Consider the following 21,696-nt stretch of genomic DNA (forward strand, 5'->3'; position numbering starts at 1 on the left):
ACGTGGGACTAGAAGTTGAGGATGGTAAGGGGCATGCCCTAGGGCGATGTGTGGGGTGATTGAGCCGCTATCTCTTTGCCAAGATCCAGCACTCTTTTGCTGAATCCAGATGCTTTTTGACAGTGCTCCTTCTGCCCCCCCCAAAATGTTTAAAATGCATTCTCCCTTTCCCCTCACAATCACCTATTAATTGACACTGTTACATAAATATAATATGTTACTTCTTCAAAGTTGTTTATTAGAGTTATAAAAATTAAGACCACTGTGATGTGTTAATAAAGATTCAAAATATACAAATGGGTTTTTTTCTCAAAATATAAAAACTCATTAATATTATGAAAATGTATAGGTGTATGTTTCACAAAACAAAACAGAAAATGTAATTATTTATAAGTGTTTGACTCTATCCTCATCATAATCCACATCCTTCGCTGTGTTGTTGATAGTGGGGTCCTGCTTTTCCAGCATCCATGTAAGGGGGAGGTGATGAGGAGGTAATCGAACTCCAGTTCTGCTGGCAGGTATAACTCCCTCCAACCCCGGACTCAGAAGGACCTGGGAGACTCATTTATTAGAGTGAGTATTTAATATGTAGTGTCATGAAGTAATTAATACCACATCAGCTGCTGCTGTCCATCTCAGCAGTATTGTCTGTGAAATGGGCTGGCATGACATTGGGCCCAGAGGAAATGAAAAGAAAGCCTCTGATCAAAGGATGCTTTGTTTTATTGTACAGAGAGAGATAAAATGCACGTAAACCAACATTTAAATATTTGATTTAAACATTTGGTTTTATTGGTTTAAATACATTACATGTTTCATTATTGCAAATGACAGAAGTCTTTTCAAATCAAGATTCTGGAAAGCCTTTTCAACTTGTGTTATTTGGAGAAAGAGAAGCTAATACTGTTTTTTAGTCATTCCTGATAATTATTACTATTGAGTCCTAATGAAGAGAATTAGAAAATATCCCCTTAATTAAAACTGCTTCAAATCAGAAGGTATAAAGGACTTCTTCATCCATAAAATAGGTATGATAATTGTGTCTTCAGTTTAGTATACATAATGAGATTCGAGCAGAGCTTGTCACCCAGTAAGCTCTCTGCAAATGTTAGTTATTAGTATTATGTTTATGTACTACAACCTACTTGAGCTATCGGATGCTTATCTAAATCTCAGTAGTAAAAACATCTAAACATTCCAAGCCAATAACAGTCTAACAGTAAAGAGGCCATTAACAACACTATAACTATCTTTAAACCCAAAACTTTAAAATCAGGTGTAATGTGTACTTCTGAAAATTAAGCATATGGAAAATATAAGTCATATCCTCAATTATTCTTCAAATATCCTCAGTGTGTATATTCCAGATGAAATGTATCAGGTGCAAATTCCTTCATTTATTCAGCAGATCTTTAGTGACTTCCTACAATGTGCCAACGTATTAGGGGCAGAAGATTCACCAGGGACAACGACAGAGTCCCTCTGTGAGCTTAAACTGTGATGAGAAAGACAAGACAATGAAAAAGTAAGTAAACACATAAAAAAGGTAATTACAGACTGTAATAAGGGTTTAAGAAAAATAAACACAGTAATGAGATAGAGTAGCTATGGGAGGAGAGTAGCTATGGGAGGCCATTCTAGATGGAGGTCGTAAAGACTTCTCTGAGGAGGTGATATTTGTGCCAAACTTTAAGAATGAAAATAAGCAAGTCAAGTGAAATGATGGAAGAGAGGGGAGGGAGAGGAAGCATTTCAAGTAGAAAAACCAACAAATGCAAAGGCTTAGAAGTAAGAAAAGGTTTGGTGTGTCCACTGCAACGGGAAGGAAGACCATGTACTTAGACCGTAGTGACTAAAGGGGAAAATTGTGTGAAGGGAGGTTGAAGAGGAGAATAGTTAGGGATTTGGCTTTATTCTGAGAGAAATGGGATGCCACTGAAGGGTTTTAAGCAAGGGGTAACATAATCTACCTTATGTTTAAAAATATCTGGCTGTTTTGTGGAGAATGGGTAGTTGGTGTTGTGGAGGTGAGATGAAACAAAAAACCAGTTCAGAGACTCTGGAATAGTCCTGGGGAGAGATGGTTGTGTCCTGGAATATGGTGGAAATGTAAATGGAGAGCAGGGAATTGACCTGAGATGTGTTTTGGAGCCAGAACTACCAAGACTTGCTGATGGATTAGAGGGTGTGGGGAAAGGAATCATTGAAACAAGTCAGTGGATTGTGGTTCTGTTTCCTGAAGTGGGAAAGCCTTGGGGAAGAGCTATGTTTTTGTCTTCTGGGATGCCTATTACACATTCAAGAAAAGTTTTCAAGTAGGCAATGGCGAGGTCTGGACTTAGATCTAGGTATATGTTTGGGAATTGTTATTGCAGATGTTATTTAAAAGTGTGGGACTGAATGTGACTATCACAGGATGCTGCTGAAGAAATAAGTATAATAAGAAGAAAACAATGAGCAAGGATTTGGCAACAAGAGGTGTTTGGTGACTTAATAGAAAGTTTGAAGAGTGGATTGAAAATAAGGAAGCAGATATAGACAACTCATTCAAGGAGTTTTGCTGTGGAAAGAAAGAGAAAAAGAAAGTGCTTGCTGGGTTGGGAGGTATGAGGTCAAGGGAGTTTTTTTTTTTTTTTTAAGATGGGAGATAGAAGAAGTATTTGCAGATGGTTGGAAATGATCTAGCAGAGATAGTGGATGGATATCCAGGGCACAAGGAGATTACTGCAGCTGTGAAATCCTTAAGAAGGTGAGAGAGTTGGAGCAAAAGCATTTGTGGAACCAGTTGTTTTTGATAGGCATATAGACACTTTCAAAACTGAAAGCAGAGGAAACATTTGTAGAGTTGATGGTGGCACTATGATGGAATTCTAATCTAGTAGTTTCTATTTTTTTCAATGACTTTGAGGCAGGATCCTCATCTGTGAGGGTAGAGAGGAGGTTTGCAGAGAAGGGAAGGTTGTCTTGGACAGTGGGAAAATGGACTTGCTTGGGAAGAGTTGTAAGGTTGTTGGGAATTGGTGACTGATCATTTTAGATTTGTTATCATGAAATTAAGGTGAAATAAATACGCCAATGTGTGATATTTGCTAGTAATATCCAGCTGCTGTGGGGCAGGCAGATGAAAGGAAGAGAGCAAAAAAGAGGTTTGTTTTGTTTTGTTTTTCAGTTAAATACAATAGAGCAAGATAAGATGAGGATGTTGAGGGTGTTTCCAACAGCATGATTATAGTCATGGACCACGGAATCTAGCTTGAATGAGAAGGGAAGTGAAGATAAGAAGGGGGTGAACAAGTAATGAAGCCATGGTGGAGATCACAGTAGAGGAATTAATGAAGTGGGTGTTCTAGAGTGAGCGAGCTGGAAGAAGGGAAGGATCTCAGTGGGATGTTTCACACGGAGATTTTGGCGGTTATGCATTTACTGACAAATGCAAGGTCTCAGTTGTAACAACAGGAATGGATGGCTAAGGTGGAGCAGAAGTGTTTGAAAGTGAAATCAGAGAAATGGTAAACCAGAGTTTTTGATGAGTCATCCATATGGCTGCTGAAGTTCCAAGGAATGATGAATGGGGTAGGGGCGGAGGGAGATGTAGGTAGTCAGGTAGAAATGTCTTTGATAAATAGGAGGTCAATATAAATAGGACCATAGAGGAGAGCCTTCCTGGCATAGCAGGAAGGCAGAGCTTGAAGGGAAATGTGGGTTTTAAAAGCTTTTGGAGAAATAAATGGTTTAGAAGCAGCATGTGGATCAAAAAGAACACCAGGCTCCTTTCCTGTCCTAAGCCAGCTGCAGAGAACGATTTCAGCTTAGCACAGGGACAAACACAGACAAAAGGGCATTCAAAGAAGAATTGAGAGTGTGAGTGTTTGTTGGTCATACATCTGAAGTTTCAGAAAGCACAGTAAGCCGGTGAGAAAGGGAGAGGGAAGGGTTAGTTAGGAGATGTAACATCAGGTGTCAGTCCTGTGGATGCTGAATGTCTTGGGAAACAGGTTTTAGGTAGTGATTGACTGTTCTCTTCTGAGAGCTGGTGTGGTGATGAAGAATACAAACATGTCATGGCCCAGCTGTTAGACACTGACATACACAGATAAAATTTATATAAAAACTGCTGTGACACAGAAGACTTGCACACATGTTTGAAATGTTTGAACTATCACTTGTGTGTATCATGGAATATTTGAATGGTAAAATCTTAGGTTGTAGCACTTACGGAGCCTCATAGGATTCCTGCTTCTCTCTGATGGGGGATCAGTTTTTAGGTTGGGCTTGTCTTGAAAATTTTTCTCCCTACAGAGAGGAGTTGGGTAGAAACTTAAAGAATGAAATTTTCAAGTTAGAATAGAAACCACATTTCTAGTAGCTGGTTATCGGCATTTTTTTTTTTCAGATTGCATTGCAGAGGGCAAAACGTCTCCTTAGGAAACAATGGGAAAGAACTCTGTTATTTTGAATCTGAATTCTGAGAGGTTGTAGACATAGAGTCTGTGTCAGTGGTCTCATATAAGAAATTGACCATAACTTACACTTGCACGGGAAAAGAACACCATGGGATCGGGAAAAATGGACAGTAAGAGAAAGAAGTAAAGAGAGGTAAGAGGCTAGAGGCTTCGCTAATTCTTAGTAGGGGGATTTAATATTAGAATCTCATTGTGTATTTATAGTTTTTTGTGTAATTATGCCAGTGCATATACAGTAACCTTTTACATTTCGATTTCATAATGTTGGGTTCAGTTATTCTCAACCTTTTTTTTTTTCCCTCAAGTTCCAAGACAAAGAATATCTCCCAATACTCTTAAATATAGATATCTGGACTGAATTGAACTTAGATGACAATTGCTGTCAAGATTCTGGAACTCAGAATGGGAAATCCAGGTAAGCTGTGCCATTTTTAGAATGTTGTTTTAATAAGGCTTATTCCTGTCTGGGTCGGCTGCATTGTACATATGCAGTCACCAGGCTGTGAGTATGAAGAGTTATTGCCATGACAACCAGGACTGACTGACTTGCCTTTCAGAAATGGTAACGATTCAGCATGTTTGTAGATGATACCTGTGGTTCTCAATGACATTCCAGAAGGTCATACAGTTTTGGCAAATGGTTCCCAGTGGTGTGGACCACTGGGTAAGGAAAAATGTGAGTTAAGTTCTAGTCATGCCTCTTTATGAGCCAAATGTGGAACCTCAGGCAAGTCTATGGGGGCCTCAGTTTTGTCATCTATTTACTAGGAAGCTATAGGCTAGAGTATATGGTCTTTAAGGTTGTTTATAGTTCTAAATTTCTCTAATTCCATAGATTTATATATTATGAGCATGTGGAACAAGATAATCTATCTACTTACTCCATAATTGTCATCACCTTTAAACATTTTGTGAATTCTTTTTTATTTTTTATATGTATATATTTTTTAAAATTTATTTTTGTGAATTTTCTTTTTGCCTTACCTTCAGAACTGACAGCTTACTCTCCAGATTTTGATTAAAAAAGAACAACTCAAAACTCTTGGGGGTTACAAATAATCCATGAATAAAGATGATTCTAAAAATTTTTTGAACAGTTGCAGCTTTTTTGGGCTGCAGGTGTAATTTTTCAAGGTGATGGACTTGGATGGTTCAACTCATTTGATACATGTATGTACACTGGAATTTTTTTTACACGTCAAAGCATGTACTTCAACCAGCAGTTAATTATTTTGATTATCGTTCACAATAGCAATATGAACTAACTCTGCTTTGTGAATTTGTTCTTTGTTCTTCCTGGCTGTGTGTAGTGGCTGGCGATCCATTTTAGCTATCGTTTATATAATAGTTATCTAACTCCTGAGTTTTGTGTAATGTAAAGCAATGTTTCATAATGAAGAGTTTTGTCTGTTCTTGTTCAAGTGCTCTATTTCTTCCATCATTTGAAAAGCTAGCCATGGTAGTATGGTTTCAATGTCAGACGTCCTCTTTATTGTAAAAAATAGATTGACCCACATTTAGATGTTTTCCTGCTCAAAGGACTTGGAGAGAACTTTTCCGTAACACTTAGTCATTGCCCTTTTCACAATCCCTCCTCCCCCAGCTTCTAAGTAGGCTCCTTGGGCAACTGGAATCATCATTTCCTTGGATGAGGGCACATAGAACCAACCTGTTGGTTACTTGATATGGAGACCCAAATATGGACTTACTTCTTTTGGACCATATTTCTCTTGTGACTTTGGCAGTGGGGATGACTCAGTTTGTCTTCCAACTTTGCTCTTTCTTATCTGTTCACTCCTGCATCTTTATTTCCTACTCTTCTCTCTCTATTCCCTGCCATTTCCTTAATCTCATACCTTTTATCAGGTCTTCCAATATTTCGTTTTCCATTCCCTTAAATATTCCTAGACCTTCATCTGAATTCTTGTGCTTCTCTTTATTTATTTTCATTTTTCTTATAAGCTCATGCCTTCATAACTGTGGCAGTCTTCATGGGCATGGCACTCATGAAGTTACATGTGCCCCACACTTAGAAGGCCTCATGCTTGGGTTAATGTTCTGCTGTTGCCATCTTGAAATTTTTAATAAGCTTTGAACTAGGACCTCTGCCTGTTCTTTTTGTACTGGGCCCCACAAATTATATAGCTGTTCCTGACTGTAGCTATTTTTTTCCCTTTAGTTGGGTAAGTGGTTTTTGTTTTAGTTCATCTCTAATTCTTTTTCATTCCTCATCGTATTTTTTCATTTATTGCCTTCCTGTGGTACATCATTTTGACTACTATTTTAGTATTGCCATATTTAGCTCTCATATCCTTCAGGAACATTTAGCATTATATAAAAATAGTATATGGTCAACTTTTGATTGGGCACCCTGACTAAGGGAGAAGGGAATGAGAGAATCAATGACGATTATAATTCGTATGGGGAGTAATCATTTTGGAGAGCAGTGTATGGTTTTTCACCTTCAGGAGATTTACCTTTTTATTTGTGTTTGCTCGGTTAATTGGTTTGCACCCCTGAATACACAATAATTGGTGGTTGGGGGAGCCTGCTGAGTGGCAAGTGTAGCTAACCTGAGGTTAAATATCTGCTAATAAAGGAGATTGACTGTTCTCATATTTGGTTCTCAGACATATGAAAAATGAATTATTTTTTGGTTTTCACAGGTTTACTTGAGGGGGTTATTAGTAGAATGTAAAGACTTTTCTAATAATATTCAGAGACCTTTTTGGTTTTGACAAACCCAGTGGCCTATTGTTATCTTTTGACCTGGGGGCACCTGAGTCACTTTATTCCTGACACTGTCTGCCCAGAAGCACTTAAATAGTATTAAGTCTGTTGTGCCCCCAGGTTGACCCAGTACGTTATGTTCTTGTTGTTTTTGTTTAAACAAACCTTTTCAGATCACTTACTAGGTGCCAGTCACTGTTCTAAGCACTTTAAAAACACAAACTCATTTAATCCTATTAAGTACTTACTATTAATTATCCCCATCCTATAGTTGAGGAAACTGAGGCACAAATAAGTTATATAACTTTCCCAAAGACACAGCCATTAAGCACTTACACAAGGATATGAACCCAGGCCGTGTAACTTGAGTCCAGGTGACATGCTGCTGTTCTTTTTTTGTGAAGAAGATCAGCCCTGAGCTAACATCCATGCCAATCCTCCTCTTTTTGCTGAGGAAGACTGGCCCTGAGCTAACATCCGTGCCCATCTTCCTCCACTTTATAAGGGACGCCACCACAGCATGGCCTGACAAGCGGTGCATCGGTGCGCGCCCGGGATCTGAACCCAGGCCGCCAGCAGCGGAGCGCACGCACTTAACCGCTACGCCACGGGTCCGGCCCCCACGCTGCTGGTTCTAATATAGGATCTGTTTAATTTTATCCATTCACATCCTTTTAGAGTTGGAATCTTAGATGGCTGATGGATGAAAGCCTTAACATAGTAAAGAACTTCCTAAAAGTCTCTATTTCTTTAACTTTTCTTCAGTTGGCAACACATAATAACAAGTAAGTGAATATGTAGGAAAAAAAAACCCAGGCAAACCTATATATTAAAACTGCATGTGACTCTAAAGCAAAAACTTCTGAGATGCCATCTGGGCTCTTACTGAGATGAATACTTGACAGTATGTTCCTGGGAACTAACGTTAAAGAGATGCTTCAGTGTCACAGTCCCTTTGGAAACCTGTGATCACAGCAGGTGACATTGGTGACATCTTTTATCTGTTGCCATACTTCTTCTTTTGGCTAGACATTACAGAGTGTGGAGTTAGATGGCCAATCAATGTGCTGCATCAGGATCAATAGATCTCAGTAAGCATTCCGTTAGGCCCAGGGGCCTTCCATTTCTCAGTCCTGTCTGGGCTTTGTACATTCTTTCATGAAAAAAGAGAGTTTGGGGATTATTTTCTCTACCTGTAGCTTCTCATGGACAAATGAATCCCCTATTGTAGAAATCTAGTCAATAAAGCTGTCAGAATTCTTAAAATATTGACAGTAGAGCCACGTTCAGTGTACTTAACCTCTGTCGTAAGTTCTGGGTGTGAAATACGAGAGAGGGAAATGATATTTATAAGAAAGTGCCTTAAAGTTTAAAAGTAAGTTAAAAATGTTAGATGGAAGAAAAAAACATTAGGTGGTAGAAAAGAAGTTGGGAGAACTGAGTTCTTGCCTTGGTTCTGCCACTAAGAATTCTGGGCAGTTAATGAAATCTCTGCAAAATGAGAGAATTTAACCTGATAATTGTTAGTGTGCCTAACAGCCCCAAATGCTGAATTTTTTGACTTGTAAAGAATTTTATTCCCACAAGTCCATTTCAATCCTGGGTGGATAGACACCTATGGAATTCACATGATCCAAAATCGTATGAGAAATGGCATATGGCTATTGTTATTATGACCTCTACCCTTTCTTTTTCTGGGCACCTAAGTATCTCTTCTTCTCACTTGCTCTCTCTCATGACTCACCCCTCTCGCTGCCAATAGAAAGTCAGAAACCACATGATAGCTTTGCTGCTATTCTAGAACTTAAGAATTTTTTCTTTGATCTCTGTCTTCAGGGAACAGGCAAATAGGGCTAGTGTGGGTAGCTTTACCTTCTACATAATTTAATTTCTCTCTTAGAATCCTAGGAATTATGCCAACCCAAAATAACACTTTCATATATGAGTTAGGGTAATGCTAGCAGCTATAACAGGAATGTCAGGCCTCAAGTGGCTTTACGTAAATCGGGTATCTGATCAACTGGTGGCTGTCCTTCAAGCAGTGCTCCAGATATCCAGCTTCCCTTTATCCTGAGGCTCCCCCATCTTCCATACACACCTTTCAGGGTCACCCCATTGCCTGTAACAAGACAATGGAAGGGGAAAGAGCGTGGAGTGTCATTAGTGGAAACTTCTTATGGGCCAAACCTGGAAATTGTGTACACTGCTTTTGTTCGTATTCCATTGGCTACACCCAAGGTGTCTGGGTAGCCTGAGAAATGTAGCCTAGTGCTCTGCCTAGGAAGAAGAGGAAACTGATTTGAGGAAGAGCTAGTCCAGTAGTTCTCAAATTTTAGTGTGCATCAGAATCACCTGGAAGTTCTATTAAAACCCAGATTGCTGGACCCCAGTCCCAGCGTTTCTATTTCAGTAGGTCTGGAGTGGGCCCAAGAATGTGCATTTCTAATAAGTTCCCAGGGAATGCTGATGCTCCTGATTCAGGGACAGCACTTTGGAAACCACTCAGCAAACGTGTCTTTGTTACCCTTCTTAATCACGTAGCATGAATTATATTTCTTGGGGACTTTCAGTCTTTATTTGAGGGAGAGGAGAGAAAGTTCATTGACTGAGGAGAAAGAAACCTGGCTTGAGAGGAAGTGGGGGCCCCAGATCACAGTGCCCAGAGCTCTGCTCTTGACTCTGCTAAGCTGTGTGACCCATGCAAATAACTTGATCTCTCTGAACCTTGGTTTCCTGTATGCGAAATGGAAATTATAACAATATCAGTTCTGCTGAAAACAAGGGACTCTTGAGATCAAATGAGAGAAATATGGGGTGAAACAGTTATCTTCAAAGCCAACATCTGAATTCCCCTCTGGGCAAGAACTATCTTTTGTAAGGAAATATCTTGACAATTTACTTGAGGGTGGAAAGTGGGACTTGCAGTGCAAGGTTTGAAAGAAGAAGAAAGGAAATAAAACTGCTCTGAAAGAGAAATGGCTGGGAATTTGGAAGAAGAGAACACCCACAGAGGAGGCAGTGACTAAGTAGGAAGGGCTGCCATTTGCCAAAGCACTTTTTAGAACAGGGATATGTACTGTTCAATTTTCAGCTGTTTGTGTCTCTGGATGTAAAGTCTTTCTTTCTCCCTGAACTTGCAGTAAAACTGTGGTTGTTTTGTTGGTGGAAATCAGCGAAAAGAAAATGAGTTCTGTGTCTGGTTTGGTTCAGAGCAGAGACAAGGAGTGAACGTGAAGACACGGAAGCAAGAGCTCCGAGCCAGAGTTTATCACAGAAACCTAAGCCCCTGAAAATGTGGTCAAGATTCAAGCTGTAAACCTTCATGAAATTAAATCTCAGAAATTTGTGTGGGAAGGGCGTGACACGAATGCTGCAAATATATGATTAATTATTCTTAGACATACCAAAGGACCTCTAAAATGATGACATTTATAGTGGTATTGCTTAAATTACATTTTTGGATATCTTCCTACTTATTCATTCATATATTATTTACATTATTATAATCTTTATTATACTTTCACTGGGCTTTTAAATGTTATTCTTTTAAGTTTAGGTGTGCATGCATTCTCTGAAAACCATAAAATTACCCAAACAGAACAGATTGAATTTCAAGGTTAGGAAGTTTTTCTAATAATAATTTATGGTCCAAGTATAATCTGATGAAGTAAGGCATTGTGCATGTAGGTACCAACCTGAGACTGTTTGTCAGAGATGGATTAAAAATGGGAAAAATTATTTCTAGCCTTAGCTAGAAATGCTCTTAGAATGCACTAATTATTATTTCCAAAGAATGTTGCATTGTATATACTCAGATATTTTTCAGCAAAATGGCTTAATTTGTAGAGATTCCATCTCATGTAAGATTGTTTCCTATTCATTTTCTTCTGAAATTATGAGTAGCCTCTCCCTTAATTTCTAAGAATATTATAACACCTTTATCATCATGGCATAATTTATGAAAGAGTGTAAATTTTCCATTTTCACCTTTGAGAATTATTTTTCCCCAAGCCTCTGCCTTTTGGAGTATTTGCAAAGCTTTGCAAGTGACAGGCGCATCCACAATGCAAAGAATAATCTTTCTGTTGGGCTCTTCCTGGGGTGGTGATTAGCAGCATTTGCACTGAATATTTAACTTCCTCAAAATTGCTTATCTGTGCTGTGCATCAGTGAAAGATCTGGGTGAGCTGTCACTACTAGAAATAATTTAAAGTTTTTCTTGCCAAAAAAAGAAACAAAATATAAAGTGAAAGAAACCTGAGGTTGGGCTTTTAAAATCTTTTCCCTTTATGTGATTTCATCATTTAAAATAACCTGAAACAAAAGCAAAATAGTTGAGATTGAGAAGGGATTTTATGCAGATCAGTGAGGCTGACAGCTCACATTTTTTTGCAAAACTCTTTAAGAATTTTCCTCCGCAGACCCCTCCGCGCTCAGTGATAAATAGTGAACGCCATATGGAAAACAATTTCCCGTTGTTCAAAGCCGACTGGTGTGGTGTGTGGGTGAGGGGAAGGGGAGGGTAGAGAGAAGTTTATTGTAGAGAAGCCAAAGTCAGACAGAGATAACAACTCAAAAGTACTGCAATGATAGATAATTCAAACTTCTTATATCACTTTAACTTAGTACAAAACGGCTGCATAGGATTTGTGCTTAATCGCGTTTTTGCTATGTAGAAAATAGGCCCCAGAATTAGAATGAAATATACTTTTAGGATGTGCGGTCACTTTCTAAGAAGGTGTGGATGAAAACATTGCTGGCTTGGCTGCACTTCATCCCTGCTTCCCTCCCTTTCGAGTGGGCTCATGTACCCAGTGGAATCCCCTTCCCTGGGTTTACTGAGCTCGCTAATGTATGGGGGTGTCCTTCCCTGGTTAGTGTAATAGGGAAAATTGCATTGGCTTATCTATCACAAGTGAAAATCACCTGAGGAATATAAAGAGCATTTGCAATTCTGCGGCCATTATTTCAGAAGCAATCAAATGCAGAGGAATGAAAGTCAAACAGAGAAAAACGCTGATAGATTGGGCAATCTGCATGGCTCTCTGGGACCATCATTTCAGTGTTCAAGAGGAAAACGCACATTTGAAAGATGGTAAATTCCATCGCATGCAATCAATCATTCATCTCCTAGAGCAACAATAATTGTGGAGGAGGTAGTTGTTCAGACTAACTATGTAGTCATCCCTGTTTGTTTGTTTGTGTGTTTCAAGGGACATTAAATCTTATATAACATTACGTGGACCTTCCTGCCCCATTAGAATACGGCTCCTAGATGATTTTCAAATGCTGGTATTCAGTACCTATCACCTGTGAATGATGAGGTCAGAGTAAGTACTGTAGCCACAAAGAGCAAGATGCTTAGCATTGTCTTTCTTCTAGAACATTTTGTCCTTTCATTCTAGATTTTAAAAATAGGTTATCTGTCTGCATTTTTTGCATTTTTTTCTACCTTTATAATCTGAAGGTGATTTCATTAATACAGTAAATCTTGGTTGACTGATACTTTAGGAAGATGCTTTTTCTGGGTAAACTAAAAGCCTGATACGGCTCTTCCTGATGTTCTTAAATATTTTATTAGCAATGTCTCTCCTCTACCCCTTCCTATTCATAGTCTCCTTCAGTTTAATGATATAAAGCAGGTGGAAGGGTTGTCAAAACTGGGTTTCCATTAGAAACAATCTGTGAGAATATGGTGCATTTTCTTCCTTATTTTCCTCATTATTAGGTGTCTCGGGCTCTAAAGACCCATATGGCAGTTTCGAGAAATATATATCCTCCATGAAACCAGTGTTCTGAGAGTTTTCAAGCCATGAAAATCAGATATATAGTTTTTACATTTTTTTAAAGCTTTCAGAATGTGGACTCTGGGTTTTTCTTTTTCTTCCTAATTCTGAAAAAGCCCGGTCTCCAACACCATCTCCCATCTCGTCCCGTTCTGGTAATGGATGGAACAACACTAGTCACGGAAGACTTAGTCTTGCAGTGAGGTTGAGGGAAGTTTATACATCAGTCTTGATGTTTGGGAAAAAGCGGTTGAGTCACTGACAACTCCTTTAATTATTGATGGTTCATAAATTCTATCATTCTTAACTTTCATTTGTAACCCTTTCTTCCAAATAAATTGAGGCTGGATATTCAAATTACTATTTAGTGGAGGACACTAGAAATAGCTTTCCCTCCTTTTAATTTTTTGACAGGGAGAATTAAAGAGAAAAAAGAGAAAGAAAGGTAGGAAAAGATACAGTGGAGATATGACACTTCAGGATCCCTGCCTTAGAATGGGACAGGAGGCTGTTAATAAGAATGAGGAGAGGGCTGTGCCCTGCTTTATTTGAAGTGACCCCAAATTTTCTATTCCTCCCCTTTCAAATTTTTTATTGAAATATACATACAAAAAAGGGCACATATCATCAGTGCACAACTGGATGCATTTTCATAAATTATCACACTGTGTAATCAACACCCAGGACAATACCCAGACCTAATGCACCTAGAAGCTCTCCTCCAATTTCCGTCCAGTTACTACTCCTTGCTCCCAAGGGGGACCACCATCTTAACTGCCAACAGCACAGATTTGCTTTGCTTCCTTTTTGTTGTTTAATATAAATGGAATAATCCAGAATGCACGCTTCTGTCTGGCTGCTTGCACTCAATATTGTGTCTGTGAGGTTCATCCTTGTTATTGCATGTAGTTTTGGATCGCTCATTCCTCCATTACCTTTTCACTACCTTAATTTGATATTATACGTGTAAATAGCCATTTTCTTTTCTTAGAGGGATGGGAGTGGTTAAGAGCACAGAATCTAGAATGAAGATGTCTGTGTTGAAAATCCAGTTCTTCTATTTATTAGACATCAAGCTCTTGTTGCCTTAATATCCTTATCTATAAAATGGGGATAATAATAATGTTTTCCTTATGGGGTGAGTCCTTAATAAGGTAGACATTAACTTGCATTAATATATGTAAAGCATTTAGAAGTGTGCCTGGCATATGGATGCACTATGTAAGTGTAAGCTATTACTGGTTCTCTAACTCACTCTTAGTTTTCTTCCTTCCCCATTGCTTCAATCTCTGAGCAGAGAATGGGGGAATAATGTGTGCTAACTGATCAAAAGTAGAGAAGAAATGCCTTTGACAGAAATAAAAGAGGTTCTTCCTCATACACTGCTGGTGGGAATGCAAACTGGTGCAGCCACTATGGAAAACAGTATGGAGATTTCTCAAAAAATTAAAAATAGAAATACCATATGATCTAGCTATTCCTTTACTGGAGATTTATTCAAAGACCATGAAATCACTAATTCAAAAAGATAGGTGCACCTCTATATTCATCGCAGCATTATTTACCATAGCCAAGATGTGGGAGCACCCAAGGGCCCATCAGCAGATGAATGGATAAAGAAGATGTGGAATATATATACAATGGAATACTACTCAGTCTTAAAACAGACAAAATTGTGCCATTTGTGACAACATGGATGAACCTTGAGGGTATCATGCTAATGGAATAAATCAGACAGAGAAAGACAAATACTGAATGATTTCACTCATATGTGGAAGATAAACAAACAAACACATAGATAAGGAGAACAGATTGGTGGTTACCAGAGGGGAGGGGGGTGGGGAGGACAAGAGGAGTAAAGGGGCACATATGTATGGTGACAGACAAAAACTAGACTATGGGTGGTGAACACAATGCAGTCTATGCAGAAACTGATATATAATAATGTACAGCTGAAATTTATACGATGTTATAAGCCAATATGATCTGAATAAAATAATTAAAAAGAGGTTCTTGATATCATTTACTCTTTGCTCCCACTCCATTCATTTTAGACTTAAGTACTTACATTTAATTTTTGATGCTTTATTGTTTAATTAAAAGCTCTAATTACTCACTAGAAATCTAATAAATTATAACATTTAGTATATAGTGATGAAAATTTAACTTGCTACAAAAACTCTATTTTCTCATAAAATGATACAGAGAAGTATTAGCATTAAGACTCGCCATACTTTTATGCTTTCATCCACTTCCCTGGCCCATTATTTACTGTTAGTGTTGATGGCATAGTCCTGCCTTTGCAGTGTTTATGATTTGAAGTGTTTTATGGGGGTGGTGGTGGTGAGGAAGAGGGGGAACCACACCCTGAATGATCAAAAGTGACTGAAAAATTTACCACCTTCCCTTCACTTCCTCACCCCCACCCACCTTCCCCTCACCCTCATCTCCCACCCCAACAGCCACTTCCTCACGTCCAGGTCCAGATGAGCTGGGAACAATGGTGCAATATCATTTAGCTACAAAAAATAATACATTAATAAATACTAAATTACTTATTTCCCTCTCTTGATAGTTCCCTAAGTAGCATCAGACAGGAAAGAGTCTCACAGACTTCAAAAAGTGTTTGTGGAAATTGTAAATCTTTCTATAAGAAAGACATTAGAGGTCCGGCCCCGTGGCTCAGCAGTTAAGTGTGCATGCTCCGCTACTGGCGGCCCAGGTTCGGATCCCGGGTGCACACCGACGCACCGCTTCTCTGGCCATGCCGAGGCCGTGTCCCACATACAGCAACTAGAAGGATGTGCAACTATGACATGCAACTATCTACTGGGGCTTTGGGGAGAAAAAGGAGGAGGATTGGCAATAGATGTTAGCTCAGAGCTGGTCTTCCTCAGCAAAAAGAGGAGGATTAGCATGGATGTTAGCTCAGGACTGATCTTCCTCACCAAAAAAAAAAAAAAAAAGGAAGACATTAGAATATGTATAGATATTTTATTATTTAAATCAGACATTAAATTTCCTCAGTATATTGCTTGTGTTTTGTTATTCCTGGTAACTTAGGTCTGTAAAAAACTATGTTCTAAATGCCATCAAGTGCTGTGTTTCCTGAGAAAGTAGTTCAAGAAAGTTCAGATGAAAATTGCACTGTTTTTGTCTGTCTAAAAAATTCTTCACATTTCCTGTTTTCATTGGTATATAATGTGTGAAAACAGCATTTCTATGAGACGTAGAACACAGATATTATAACCTCTTAAGGATAGCTATCTTATGGAGACACTCTTGACCAGTTTCTCACATCTAAAATTACAAACAATGCTTCAATATGATAGTTTATCTTGAAATACAATTCACCAAACATTTAGGTCAAAGTAAATAAATAACCACCTTGGTTTCATTAGCTCCTCATGTTGTGAGAAAGCAAGGATGTCTGTAGACACATGTGATACTAGTCAACTCAGTTTTGAGTAAGTTTATGTATATGCGACAAATTTTAAATATTTTGATAAGTCAAGTTCCATAGAAATCAACCCAAGGGGGGAAAAAAAAGAGAAAATGTAAACTCACTGTGTAATGTAATTATATAGAATTCCCATGATTATAGCCAGGATCCCCTTGAGTACTTCAAGACGAAATTTGATTAGTGATAGTAAAAGCATGTTTGTGAGTTATATACTTTTGTTTCTGCCTCACACACTTATATCATCATCCCCTTTTCTCAAAGTTTCTCCTCAGCTAATGTTTAGGTATGTCTGTCTGGGTTAATAAAATGATGTATAGCCTTTCTGCACTAGTGGATCAACCCTAAGGGAATATTACTGAGTTATTTCAGAGGAGTTAGGATAAGGTGACCCTGCTTTTCCCGGGACAGTCCAGTTTTAGCACTGAGAGTCCCATGTCCTGGGAAACCCCTCAGTATGGACAAGCTGGGATGGTTGGTCACCCTAAGAAGATCTTACCCCCAGATATCTCTACCACTAGCCTGTCACAGAATCGGAAATGAATCCTTTAGACTGAGTGTTGTATTTTCAGGAGACCATGTTAAAATGTAAATGTACCAAGATCACACATTAATACCGGTTTTCACCATTCACTTGGTACTGGGAGTATTTTATTTACTGGAAGCCATGTAGCTTCCACTTCAGACAGCAGAAAGCTGCACCATGATGGAAGAGTAATTATTCATAATGGGCCAAAAAGGAAAAGAAGAACCGTTTGTTAAGCACCTACTATGTGCAAAGGAGTATGATGGGCTCTTAATAGACATAGTTCAGCAATAAGGCACTGGGTCTCTGGGGAAGGTGTGATATTGGGTTAGAGGGCGGGAAGGATGAGGAGCGAATCTTCTAAAAGGTGAAGAAAGTCATTACTTACCTGAGTGGCGAAGATGGAGCTGAGGTCACCCCCAGATCTGCTCTTGGGCTCCGCATCTTTCCAACAATGTAATTGTGAGCAGAAGTCTTAACCTCCAACGCCGAGTTTCCTCATCACTAAAACTGGGATATAATGCTTCCTCACAGGGATTTTGTGTTTTGTGAAAATGAAAGGAAATAATATGTGTAAAATACTTAGGATAGTACCTAGTACCTAGGAAGCAGTATATGAATTGAAGCTGCTACTCCTCGTGCTGCTGTTGTTGTAGTTGCTCAGGGAAGTCTGATCAGAAAGCCATGGCCTCTGAGTGGGTGATACTCGTCCCTGCTTTCAAGAGCCTGTCGTTGCTTTTGTCTCTTTGACATGTATTTGATGCCTTTCACTGGGTTTTTTGTTGCATATGTGCACATGGGTACACAAATAGGAAAAAACAACAACAAAAAGCAGTTGACTTTGTTTCTAACATCATAATCACAGGAGTGTTATTTTTCTTCTCTGCCCCATTCTGAGCCCTGTTCCATAGGGTTCTCTCAGGCATCAATTCAATGCCTCCAATTTTTATGGGATTTAAGTTACATGTAAGGTGCTATATAAATGCAAAATAATAAAAAAGCAGAACAATTTTGGTCATTTCCAGATCTATGCTATCAAAAGGACTGTACAAAATTCTTCATTTTCCTCCACAATGCTCTGCCTGAGCATTATGTATGGTAGTAGGCCAACACGAATGAGACTTCATCCAGCTAAGACATCTCACTTATTCACAGGTGAACTGATGGCCTAAACTATCATCAAATTTCACTAGCAACATTCCAATGATATAGTCATATAAAATTGAAATTGTAATGAAATGTAACTTTCCATGTATTCATGGATTTAAAAGGAAAAAAAGAATACTATTTCCTCCTAAGGGTGTCAATTTAAAGTATAGTTTCCTGTTTTTTTATATAGGTGCCTATTAAAGATAGGTACAATATTTGTGGCCGTGGGAGAATTTTTTTAATCCACTTTTATTCCCCAAATAAGTATTATATATAAACACTTGAAACTGATCAAGTTTCAAGACTTGACATAAATGTAAATAGCAGAAAATCACAGATTGTCAAATTTGGAAGATATAGCAAAGAGTAGTTAGTATAATCCCCTCATGTTACAAGTGAGAATTTTGCTTTGAGATTGCACACGTATATTAGAGGAGTCACATCTAGGTCTTTTAATTTCAGTTCTCTTTCCATTACGTTACACGTTTTTCTTAAAATCTCAGCAAATGGTATTGAATAGGGTTCTAAGGAGAAAGGGGAGGAAATAGAACAGTACCTTCCAGAATGCTAAATTATGTCCAATAGTTTTGATTATTTTAAAATGCTGGTAAAATAAAGATATTATCAATATTGTCAGAAAGAACCTAAGGGAGGTTGAGCAAAGTAACCTTTTGGAATAGAATCCAAACTGCCAAACAATGGCTTTCTATTGAACCCTAGTAAGAAGCCTAAGGAAGTGGTGTATTACTAATTATTTATCTGGTATCCTATGGGGATACTGTATTTTTTTTTCTAGAAAATAAAGGAGTAGAAGGAATGGTTAATTATGCCCCATTTATTTCTGATTCCTCACTCTGTTTAGTTCAGCGTTTCACAAAGTGAGGTCTCTAGACCACCAGCATAGAAATCAATGCGGTGCTTGCTAAAAATGCAGGTTTCTGGGCCATTCTTCAAATTTACTGAATCACAATTTCTGAGGGATGGGGCCTGAAAAACAGCCCTTTAGTAACTTCCCCAGATGACTCTGAAGTATGATAACGCTCAAGAACCATATTTAAGTGCTACACTTCCATGGGTTTGATGTTGCAGATAAAGTAAAAGATAGTCTCATGCATTACTTAGGTTCAATGGTATTTGAAGAGGTGGCTGTGCTACGTGTTCTTTCCAAGTGACTTTTGGTTCTATTGTTATAGGAAATAAACATTTCATTGTATGTGGCAGAGTCTGAAACGCCCACCAAAGAAATTTCTTGGAATATGAAAGGCTGAGTTTTTTTTTTTTTTTAAATAATTTTTATTTATTTATTTTTTCCCCCAAAGCCCCAGTAGATAGTTGTATGTCATAGCTGCACATCCTTCTTAGTTGCTGTATGTGGGACGCGGCCTCAGCATGGCCGGAGAAGCGGTGCGTCGGTGCGCGCCCAGGATCCGAACCCGGACTGCCAACAGCAGAGCGCGCACACTTAACCGCTAAGCCACAGGGCCGGCCCTGAAAGGTTGAGTTTATAAGGTGTGGCTGTGTTAAGGAAGTTCTTTTGCATGAACCTATGGGATTTGAGTAATGGACATTATGTCAGAATTCTGTAGAATCAATAGGCTTCCTTCAGAGATGGAAAGATGATGCCATCGAGCAGCAGTTGGCAATTTTTTTCTGTAAAAGGCCAGATTATAAATATTTTAGGCGTTGTGGGCCATACAGTCTCTTCACAACTATGCAACTCCACTGTTGTAGTGTGAACACAGACATGGACATACATACATGAATGAGCGTGGCTGTGTCCCAATAAAACTTCATTTATGAAAATTTTATTTATAGTCTGTATTTGGCCTTTAAGCCACAGTATGCTGACCCCTACCAGAAAACATTTAGTGTGTGATTCAATCAATATTTAAAATAAAAAACAATAGCACAAATATTGAATACATATTTATAATCTGTATTTATATGAGAACGTTGATAAAATAGGTAAAATAAAAAATATGGATACGGTGTTTCTTTTGCTTTCTATCCCTATTTGTGATACGGTGGCATTTTTATGCGTAATAAAACAGTGTGGTAGATTGTAAATATAGCCACAAATTGTCCTCTCATCAAGAGGTGAAGTCTGTTTCCACAGCCCTTTAAACTGGACCTGTGATTTGCTCTGTCCAATAGAAGGCAGCAGAAGTGAGGTTGTACGAGTTCCAACCCGAGGCCTTGAAGCTTCCATTCTCATGGTGGGAATCCTGATGGAGAATGAAAGTCCATGTGGAGAGAGGCCCCAGCTGCCTCTGCCCCCCGCAGCCATCTCAGTTGAGACCCACACCTGTGAGTGAACCCAGCTACGAACAGGTAGGCCCAGCCAGAATTACCAAGTCACAGCATAGTGAGTTAAATAATGGCTTTTGTTTTAAGCCACTACCTTTTAGTGGGTTTTATTATGCTGCAATAGATAACAGATACAAATAGGAACAGTCATGAGCTGAGTGTGAAAATAGTGTTGGAGAGAATGGTATTGAGCCCAGAAGCTAAAATCTTCAAGGACTGAAGGGGCCGCAATGAGAGACTCTGTATATAACCACTACAAGGAAGTGGCATGGGTGGCACCGTCTGATGGCATAAACTCTGAAGGCGAGGGCTGGGGCGGGGGGAGCAGTGTGTTAATGGTCTAGACTACACACAGACGAGTATTAGAGGAAAGCTAGGTGCAGTGCTACAGGCATATGGAAGAGTAAACATGTTGCTCAGTCCTGCATGTTACATGCAGTAACATGTTACACAGTCCTGTGTAAAGTCTGTCTCCTTTCTTAGCAGGTCCGGCACTTTGCTGGCCAGGTTATATTGTGACTTGACTTTAATTATCGGTCTGGTGACCAGGAGGGGAATTTGTGGTCAACTCCACTGGTAAGGTGAATCTAGTTACTAGAGGAGGGTGAATGATGATGAGAATCAGGTGCGTCGAGAGCAGCTGCATCCGATGACAGGTGGATGCAGGCCTCTTGCTTCAAAGGGAGTGTGGGGAATATCCACTGAGCGCACTCCCCAGTTAACCTTTTGCCCGCACACCTTAGTCTTAAAGTCTATTTCTTAGGGAAACTGACCAATTGTCTCCTCCTTTTTGAAATACTCCTTTCTCTTTGCTTCTTGGACACCACTTTCTCTTACGTCTTGTCTGGCATCACTAGCTCTTCTTTCTCAGAGTTGTGTTCTGGCTTTTCCTTATCTCCCTGGCTTGTAAACATTAGATTTACGTCTTTTCTTTTCCCTACACTCATTTTGAAGTGATTTCATCCTGACTCATGGTTTTAAATGCTACATATATATAAAATGGGCTGAAACAACTTGGATTGCTATGTCAAGGCTAGGAGCCCACTTTGGAGGTCAACCATTATGAAGTTAAAATGAGACCAGTTGGCAAGTTTATGTTTTTTTTTCCCCCAGCCATATTCAGTTGTCTGATCATAAATAGGCGTTCATTCACTTAGTTATTCAATAAGTACTTGTTTAGTTTCTTCTTTGTGTCAGGCAGTTATCTAAGAGGAAACAGCAGAGACCAAAATAGACCAAAACCCCTGGCCTTGTGGGGTTTATGTTCTGGTA

The 21,696-nt window shown here is 38.9% G+C and overlaps 1 long non-coding RNA gene across 2 annotated transcripts in view; it reads left to right on the forward strand.

Annotated features, from left to right (window-relative positions):
* The window catches only part of LOC131399460 (uncharacterized), a 163,033-nt gene that overhangs the window by 36,822 nt on the left and 104,515 nt on the right, over nucleotides 1-21,696 (forward strand). The window contains exons 3-6 of one of the 2 annotated variants that reach the window (XR_009217135.1): nucleotides 447-576; nucleotides 1,409-1,528; nucleotides 4,772-4,881; nucleotides 20,272-20,448. This is a non-coding gene — a long non-coding RNA (uncharacterized LOC131399460). The remainder of the gene's footprint in view (nucleotides 1-446; nucleotides 577-1,408; nucleotides 1,529-4,771; nucleotides 4,882-20,271; nucleotides 20,449-21,696) is intronic. The other variant, XR_009217134.1, reaches the window with a different exon arrangement.

This window comes from Diceros bicornis, chromosome 38 (assembly GCF_020826845.1).
Source record: "Diceros bicornis minor isolate mBicDic1 chromosome 38, mDicBic1.mat.cur, whole genome shotgun sequence".
NCBI classification, from domain to species: Eukaryota; Metazoa; Chordata; class Mammalia; order Perissodactyla; family Rhinocerotidae; genus Diceros; species Diceros bicornis.